Source organism: Hyperoodon ampullatus (assembly GCF_949752795.1).
Source record: "Hyperoodon ampullatus genome assembly, chromosome: 5".
In the NCBI taxonomy this organism is placed as follows: Eukaryota; Metazoa; Chordata; class Mammalia; order Artiodactyla; family Ziphiidae; genus Hyperoodon; species Hyperoodon ampullatus.
Genome location: NC_136918.1, coordinates 73941433 through 73951777, shown reverse-complemented (window position 1 = coordinate 73951777; position 10345 = coordinate 73941433).

Genomic DNA, 10345 nt, shown 5'->3' with positions numbered 1-10345 from the left:
CATTTCCCTTCCTGTAGTAAAGGTGTATTAAATACCTCTTGAGTGTCTCTATCAGCGTATGAAAAACAAAACCATAGCACCTAAGTTTGACACTCAAGAGAGAAACTTCTGCTTTACAAATTAGAAACAAGATAATCACACCGACTAAGTAGGTTTTACAATCACGGCTACAACAATTCTTATTAAAATGCGTACAATTACCTATTCAACTTCACGCAACAACTTACCCTCAAAATTAGAGGTGACCTTTCAACAATGCAGGAACTGGACTCCCATCCATTTCCCGTGGATAACTTATACTTGGCCTCCGTATACAGCAGACTGTGCAGTACCGTACTATTTACTACTGGAAAAAGTCCCTGTGTAAGTGCACCCGGACCGTTCAAACCCATGTTGTTCAAGGGTCAACTACACTACTCAAACAAATAAAATGAAGAGAACAGTATGGAGGTTCCTTTAAAAACTAGAGTTGCTGTATGATCCAGCAATCCCAGTCCTGGGCATGTATCAACCTAAATGTCCACTGATGGATGCAATGGATAAAGAAGATGTGGTTAATGTATACATCAAAACATTACTCAGCTATAATGAAATGCCATTTGCAGCAACATACATGGACCCAGAGATTATTATACTAAATGAAATCAGACAAAGACGAATATATATCACTTATATGTGGAATCTAAAAAACTTGACATAAATAAACTTACTTATTACAAAACAGAAATAGACTCAGACGTAGAAAACAAAGTGTATCCCACGGCCCGCATGCTCGGGCAGGGGGATAAATTAGAGTTTGGAATTTTTAAAAAAAAAGGCCTAAGCGAGAGACTCCAGGAAGTGTGGGCGCTTAAGATCAACGGAGCTCAATGGAGACCGTTAGGCCTCCTCCTTCCCAAATAGTACATGTCCATTAGCTTTTAGTCACAGAGCCTTTGCAGTGGAATTAACACACATCATTTGATGCTGGCCTTAAAGAGAGTAACATTAGGTTTCCACTGTACCTGACGCCACCATTTCAGTAAGAAGAAATGCAAAAGGGACTCTTTAAGGAAAGTTTTTCTTAAAGGACTTCCCGAAGCCACCAGTTGTATGAGAAATCAGGCCTCTACTGGACACAGTGCCAACTGCAGGGACCCAAGGACAACAGTGAACTGACCTGTAAACATTCAATCTTCGCTCTGTAAGAGCCAAATGGAAGTCACTTGGTAGCCTGCAACACGTGGATAAAAAAGGTAAAACACGTCATGTTAACAGAAATAAAAAACAATCAGTACCTGGAACATCTGGAAAACACACACACAAAAGACCCAGGCCGCGGGCTGCCAGGGAAGGGGCTCCGCGCCAATAAGGCACCCTGTGCTCAGTCACGGAGAGACTTCCAGTGTCAACAGCAGGACCCACAACTCCACCGCCAAGAAGAAAACGGGAGCCGAGTCCCCACTCCAAACCCTCCCCGCCTCACCAAGAAGATAAACCCCACCCACACGAAGGGCCACCTGAAGCACTGGGCGTCGCCCCGTGTCCAGGTTCCAGTGACACATTTCCTCAACAAGCCATGGTGATGCTCACACACGCATACATGCTGGGAGGGGCACTGCTCGCCAGAAAGAAATGGTGACCCCCGGTAACAGCAGACAATCAGGGGAGGGGCCAACTGCCCAACTTTGAATTCTGCCCTTTCTTATCAGAACATAACTCGCTTCGCCTGGAACAGCCTGAATTTAATCGAATACTAATAGAAGACAGTTCTCGGTGGAAACTCAGAAGGAAATTAAAGATACGCCTTATTCCTAAACTCACTGCTAACCTAAGTCTGCAAGAACACGGGCAGCTAGGAAACAGAAGGTGCTCAGGAAATGCATTAGGCAGAACGCTTCACAACAGGGTTGGGGCTGGGCCTCCCCAGGCGACCCCTGAGACGTCTCTGCCGTGTTAAGATGGGAGAGCAGAGGACTAGACGTGGAGACGTGGATGTTCAATACACGCCACCCTCAAGTGCCAACAAGGGGCCCCAGGCTCCAGGGACATGGCTGCCGACCCTCACAGGACCCCATCACACACGTCTCCAGGGCTGGGAAGGCCACCCTTCTGCTCCCTGCTACAACCAGGGTGCTTGGCACACAGGATGCAATAAATGTTTGTTGAATACAACGAGAAATCGTTCTAAAGGTCACAGATCTTATTTCCTTAAAATCCATGACTAAGATATGGGGATATGTGCATGTGGATAACTGAGTCACTTTGTTATAAAGCAGAAACTAACAAACCATTTTAAGCAACTATACTCCAATAAAGATGTTGGAAAAAAAGAACCAGGGCTAAAGCACCTTTCTTGGAAACATGAAGGCAGGGACTACGTAGCTCTGGGGAAATCATGGAACATTTGTTTGGGGTTGGCCCAACGGCCCAGTTAGAACCCAGCTCTGCGATCTGGATTGCTGGATCTGGAATCAAGGGGTGCGAATGGGGTGGCCCCTCTCCCTATTACCTCTCCTGATGCCCCGCAGAATCTGTGCTTCCTGTCCTGTGACTCTCGGTTCTAGAGGGCTCAGTCCCGAGGGGAAGAGAGCTTCCTTGCAGGGACGCAGTGAGGCTTCCTGGGGCCGTCGCTGGAGGCTGTGGCCTGGCCACTTGGGACTCTTCAGGCCCAAAGCTGGGGTGGCAGGGCCCGACTGTCCAGGGTGAGGAGCCGGAGAACCCAGGTCCTCTTCGTCCTCCAGGCCGATGGACAGCCACAGGGATGCCCTCGGGCCCGACGGCTGAGGCTCAGACCCGGCAGAAGCAAAGGTTTGGGTCACCCACCAGGCCACGAACCCCCAGCAGCTGCTCGGGGGCCCAGGGAGCGTGGACGGGTTCATGGAGGAGGGTCGTTGTCGGTACCAGGGCCGCGGCTGCCACCAGGAGTGACGGCTCTGACAGCCGCGCCTCATCCTGCTTCTGATGGAAACGTGCCTGCGTGTTTATCCACCGCACGCTTTTGTTTTCTCCTCCTTGCTCGTCCCTGGTCGCGTTGGATGCGACGGGAATGGCCGGCCTTATTGCCATGGTCTGCAGGACCGGGAAGCCCGCCCAGAAGTGACGGGAGTTCCGGTCACCTCTCCTGGGGGCGGGGACAGTGGCGAGGACGGCGTCGTGTTGGGTGGGAGGTGAGTTTGTGCCTGTCTTCCTTTGGGAATTTGGCTCAAAGGGCACCTGTAAGCAAGGCATGCAGGCACGTGGGGGGCCGAGATGATGGGTCCACTCACCCACGAACAGTAAGGTCAATCAACTGACACTGGCTTGCAGTGAAAGAAAGTGCAGCTTTTATTGCGGGTGCCAAACAAGAACTTCAGGTCTTTTGAGCAATAGCTGCCCACACTGCTTCTTTGGCACCTGCAAGAGACGCTGAACTTTTTTTCACTGCAACTGGTGGCAGCAAATTGGCTTGACTGTTCACAGGAAATGGACCCAAATATCGTTCAGTACCATTCAGTCTCATCAATAAACAAACAGCAAGGAAAATAGGAAAGGGGCGCCATAACAGATTAAAAGGTATTGAAGAGCCGTGAACCACATGCAGTGTTTGGATACTGACTTAAGTAAGTCAACAGTAAAAAGACACTTGTGAGCCAATCAGAGAAATCTGGACATGGATGGAGATTAAGGAAGATGATGATGACGTGATTGTGCTTTTAAACAGCCCTTTTCTTTTTAGAGATACGTTTGTGAATGAAAATGATATGACATCTGGAAATGCTTTAGAATAACTCAGTGACGGTGGGAGGATGGCGATGTATAGGTGAAACAAAGTTATGCCTGAAGCTGAGTTATTGCACACGGGAGTTCATTATTCTAGTCTCTCCGTTTTTGTGCATGTATACATTTGTGTAAGTTTTTGTTTTTAAGCACAGCATTCCTAAACAATTAAGTCTAAGTTTATATGTTTTTATTGCGGTAAAATATATATAACATAAAATTTGCCATTTTTTACCATTTGGAAGTGTACAATACAGTGGCTTAAGTACATTCACAATGTTGTGTAAACATCACCGTTATCTATTTGCAGCATTTTCTCATCTCCCCGAACTGAAACTCTGTCCCTGTGAAACATGTACCCTCCATCCATCCGCCTCCACCAGTCTCTGGAACCCGTCATTCCACTTTTTGACGTTATGAATCTGATGACTCTAGGTACTTCATGTAAGTGGAATCATACAGTATTTGTCTTTTTGTGTCTGCCTCTTCCCGGTCAGCATCCTGTTTTGGAGGTCCATCCATATTGTGAGGCATGTGTCAGAACTTCATTCCTTTTCATGGCTGAATAGTAATCCATTGGCTGTACAGACATTCTGCTTATCCATTCGACTGTTGATTGGATTGTTTCCACCTTTTGGTGACTGTGAATAAAGCGGCTACGAACACTGGTATACAAATATCTGTTTCAGTCCCTGCTTTCTATTCTTCTGGGTAATTCCTATTCTTTTGGATCATATGGTAATTCTGTGTTTCACTTTTTGAGGAACCACCAGCTGCACCATTTTACATTCCCACCAGCAATCCCGAGGGCTGCAATTTCTCCACATCCTCACCAACACTTGTTATTTTCTTTTATAAGAGCCACAGCCAATGGGTGTGAACTGCTATCTCACATCCATTAAAGTGCTTTTGATTTGCATTTCCCTGATCATTAGTCATGTTGAGCATCTTTTCATGTGCTTATTGGCCACGTGCTTATCTTCTGTGGAGAAATGTCTATTCAAGTCCTTTGCCCATTTTTGAATTGTGCTGTCTCTTTGTTGCTGGACTACAATAGGTTGATATTTACTTTGTGTCCAGGAAGGGAAGTATAAGCGCTCTCTCTGCTGCCACTGCGCTGACTTCTGAGTCATCTGGAACGGCTGGAGCACTCCACCTGTCCACACGCTAAGTGGCATCCCAACCAAGGCCATCTGCCATTTGCAACAACTGTCTATGCTCAGAAGCTATATCTGCACATAAATACATTCTAATTTCCTTCCCAAAATTTAAAAGATTTTCAACGGGTCTTAATGCAATGTAAGATGAACCATAGTTTGATATATTGGTTTCTATATTCTGACACCCAAAGCCCAACTATAAAATATTTGCCTATATTTCAGAAGGTAGAATTTACCTTTGAGAATACCTAAATAGAAGTCCGAAGGAAGACAAGAATCATCTCTCAGATGTCAGAAAGTACTTCAAGAGATTTTCTAAACAATCGTCATAAAATGAGGTGGATAGCCCTGGGCACCCGTCTTTATTTTGAATACTTCTGCCAGCAGTGGGGTTAAGGGGTAGCTCAATCTAGACTCTCACGAGGTCCCTGGGACTCAGTTCATGGGAACTTGGGGTGACCGTGAAAGAGGGAGACAAGTGGACACCTCCCGCCCTTGACTGCCTCAAAGGGAAGCTAGTAATTGTTACTCTGCTCTCTCAAGTAGCGTCTATTTCAACGAAACGTAAGCGAAATAGCTGAGTTTGAAGGGATTTTTACAACTCATCAGACACCCGGAGATGACCTCTGGTCAAAGTTGGATATTCACATTAAATTTGTAAATAGGAGAAGGTCAATAATAAAAACTATTTTTAGTAGGAAAAAAGAAAGACTGTTCCAATTACATGTCAAGAAATTATACCAGGAAGTCAGGAAGAGGAAGAAAACTGGTGTCATCTGTACAGAGAGACGAGAGACTTAAAGGAAAAGGGTTAATGAAACCAAGCGGGGTGACAAACCTCGGGGCCCCGGTGGGAGGATGTGCCCCCGACACTCAGCCACGCTGAGAGCCCCACAGACATGGGACAAGGCCAGTCACGGCGGGAGATGCCACGGGGGCTCTCAGAACCACAGGTCTGACAGACAAGAGAGGACAGGAAAGGCCTGAACCACAATTCGTAACCTCAACCTAATAAACATACAGAATTTGCCAAACACACATCCTTTCCAAATAAACACAGAATTTAAAAAAATTGACCACATAAGAGGTCACAATGGAAGTCTCAACAAGCGTTTAAAAACTACCATCTTCACTGATCACAATGTGATAAATAAATGGGAGAAATAGACAAAATGCTGTTCTTACAAAAGAACAGTCTTATCTGCAAAACAGAAACAGACTCACAGACATAGAGAACAGACTGGTGGTTGTCAAGGGGGTGGGGGTGGGGGATTGATGGAGTGGGAGCTTGGCGTTAGCAGATGCAAACTATTACATATAGGATGGATAAACAAGGTCCTAACCCTATATAGGGTTACAGTTCCCTGTATAGCACAGGGAACTATATTCAGTATCCTGTGATAAACCATAATGGAAAAGAATATGAAAAAGAATGTATATATATATATATATATATATATATACGTGTGTGTATATATATGTGTATATACATATATATACACCTGAGTCACTTGGCTCTACAGCAGAAATTAACACAACATTGTGAATCAACTATACTTCAATAAAATAAATTTAAAATAAAAAGGACAGAATTCCTACTGCACAGGAAAGGGAGAAGTAATAGTACAGCTGCACCTGATAACTGGGGATGGTGCGCAAGGACAAGTGGGTGCGGGGCGGCCCCCAGCCCGTCTTCAGGTGGAGGAGGGAAGACAAAGCAGGGGGGCAGCGCCACCGTCCTGCCCAATGACTGTGATGGTGACACGACAGAGGAGAGGGGAGCACAGAGTGAGAGACTGCCCCACAGCCCCAGAGCCTGGCTAGGGTTCAAGGTCATGACCCCAAAATGTCACCTCACAACAACTGTGTCACCAGTGATCCTGGATTGGGGCTGGACGGGGGAAAATGGTGTAGAGGATGTTATTGGGACAAGAGGCAAAATTTGAATTAGATAAGAGTATTACAGCAATGTTAAGTGTCCTGATTTGGGCCATTGTATTCTGGTTATGTAAGATAATGTAATAGTCTTTAAAATCACAGACTGAAGTGTTTGGGTATCAAGGGGCATGGTGCCCACAGTTTACCATCAAATGGTTGAGACTGCGAGAGACAGAACAAATGGGGCAAAATGTGAACAACCGGGGGTTCTGGGTAAAGCTGGGTGGGCACACAAGGAGCTCTCAGCACTCATCTTGCAATTTTCCTGCAAGTTTAAAATTATATAAAAATTTTTAATTACCATAAATAAATACAACGAATCATCTAAATCCAGGGTTCTACAGGCACCTGTCTGGCCCGATCTCTTCAAAATCTCAGTGCCGTAATAGAAACTGTGGGGTACGAAGGACTGCTATAGCTTAGAGACAGAAAAACGTCACTGAATGCAACACAGGAGCATGGCTGGGTGCTGCTTTGGAAAAACACGCAGCCATAAAAGTCACCTTTAGAACATCTGGGGGACATGGGAATACGGACTGGGTAGTAGATGGTATAAGACAATGACTATCGACCTTGTGAGGTGTGAATACGGCACTGGCGTTACGTGGGCGACGCAGGCGTAAATATTTAGAGGTGACGGGTCATGACATCCGTCATTGTCTTTGAAATTGTGCTGTGCGCGTGCACGTGTGTGTTAAACATGGGAAATGTTGACGGCTCACACTAGGTGAGGGAAGGGCAGGTGTTCAGTGAACTCTGTGCTCATTAGAAAAATAAAACAAAGAGAACCACCTGCTTGCAGACTCGTTTACTCATTCTCAACTTCTCCACCTGACGCCTCCTGGGCACTGAAAACCTAGCCCGTCGGACACAGAACGTGGATTCCGCCCCACCCCATCCTGCTCGTCCACACGTCTTCCCATCTCAGGAAACGGCGCCACCCGCCCACCTGCTCCAGCCAGACGCCCCACCGTGATCCCCACTTCCTCTGCCCAGCAGCCCTACATCCAGCACCGCGGGCCCTGGCCAGTCACAGCAGAGCGGCTGCGGCCTCTGACCACGGTCTGTGTCTCCACTCCTGCCCACCCCCAACCTCTCCTCCTGGAGTCCAGTCTCCCTGCTGTGCAGCAGGGAGAGCCATCTTTGCAGCATGTCAACCAGACCCCACACCGGGATGGAGGTGGTCCATTCACCCTCGACCTCTTAGCCGCTTCCCTCCAGCCCACGGGGTCTCTGTCTTATTCAAGGTGCCCCCAGTGTCTGGGACACAAGCCTGGTTAGAGTCGGAACAGACCTGTGGCATGACATGTGTACTGAAATAATTTAGGAAAATCACGGAAGACTTTTGGGTATCACATCTTTCAAAATGTTCATGCAAGGAAGAGGGGGAAAGTCACTAAGGAAACAGGAAGGACACAAGGGTTTAAGCTACCTACATTCTAATTCCCCCCCAAGTTGCTACTGACGTCACTTCAGCCTGTTTCCTGATGGGTCTTGTAATCCGACCCAGAAACAATCTACAACTTCAATGTAACTAAATTTCACAAAGATTCAGGAAGCCTAAGACACATAAAAATTAATGTCCGGAAGTTTTTAACCTATTTAATCTGTGAGTAGAGATAGTGACAGTTACGTTTTTTTATTGCTGTAAACACCTTCATCATATTTGAATGAATCAGAGAAATAATAGTTTACCACTATTACGTACACACAGCCAACCATTAAATCATTGTTTTAAATAGAAAAGCTTTATTTTTTTACAATAAACCAAGTCTATCGCTAAAAAATAATGTTAAAGAGTAACCACACTATAAATAACCAGAAATGATCCAATCAGCACAAACTGCACACAGGGATCGCTTTCAAAGGCAACTAAATATACAAGGAAAATAAGGAACTTGACCAAATTACGAAATACACAAGATGGAAATGCCCATAGGCACAGAAAAGGGAAACGGAGAAGACAAACTCTTAGCACTCAGCCCCAGGGGCCTCACTCCAGGCGACCTGGGGCGCTCGGCCGGCCGCTGCCCCAGGGATCTCGATACTGAAGGCTCTTTTGCAAAAGGTTCCACGTTTACAGTGCCAGCCTCAGCTCGGTTCTCTAACCAGGCCCGTGCTGCCGTCAACGGCAGCGACTACACGACAGCCGGGACCAGCAGCAAAACCCGGACGCTCTTCACTGAGGCCTCATCTACAGCGGCCAGCCCCCCTTCAGTGGCCCACTAAGCCCAGTTGCGCTCCCTGGAAAGTTTCCTGTTTACTTCTCCTGGGCCAGGAGCAAGGACCAGGTCCAAGTCTCTAGACCAAGGATGGACCCAAACCCCCTGAAACTGGAAGCAAAATTGTGTGTGTGTTTCTTCTGGGCAGGACATTCTTTCACTCACCTGCCCTCCAGGTGCCAAGAAAGTCACAGAAGCTACGATTCACAGCTTTCATCCTCCAGGGGTCCCGGTTCATAAAGGACCACAGACTACCAGCCGGTTAATATCCCCAAACCTGCTCTTTTTAGGGATGATTTACATCACAACTGGAGTCTTACACCATCTTTAACTTTTACGTATTACGTTCAGATAATACGGCCCTTGTTTCTATTTCCCCACCTGTACGCTCAGAACTTTAGAGCAACTTTCTAAGGCAACAACAACAGCAGGAATTCACTAGATGCTCTGTAACTGCAGGCACTGGGCCAGACACTACACTTCAGCTTCTTTACTTCCTGTGTCCCATCTACGCAGTAGGTAATATACCTATTGTATAGACGAGAGACTCAGGTGGAGAGGTAAAGAATGTGTAGGAAGTTGTTAAACTAGGGAATGGCAGAGCAAGAATTTAAACTTTTACCGTCAACACGTAGTACATATGAGGCTTTTTTTCAGACGGTAGGTGCTCAGCAAATGTTTATTAAATAAATATAAACCATGCCCATTATGAGTCACGGTGAGTTCAGTGATGCCCATCACTTGGCGTGTATGTGCGGACACACCCTTAGGAAAGGGATCTAGATGCCTAGCTTTAATATATCCCTTTAAAGAAATAAATTTCCACCGCTCCACACTGTAGGTTCAGAGATGAATATTTGTCTTGCTCAATGCTCTATTTCCTGAGCCTAAAACAGAAACTGGTACAAAGTACTCAATAAATGACTAAGTTAATTAACTCTATGTTAGGGAATCATCCCGTACCCAGCTCTAACAGAAAAAGTAACCACATTTTGCTTCTACACAGAACAGCACAAATAAAATCCACAGCTAAAACAACTTACATAAGCTGTAACTTCCTCCTTCTTCAATATCCTTAAAAGAACCAAGCAAAACTGAGTAACCCAGTGTGCAGGTGGACTCCCTCCCAGGAAGGCGGCCCCGGCCAGCACCTGGGAACTTAGATTTCGGGGGGGTTCCCACCACCATTGGTCACTGGCTTATGCTAAACACCAGCTTTCCTTCTGGGCGTCTGGGATTTGGCCGCGTGCCACCTAGGGAATACCCCCCACAACCAGCCCCCAGTAG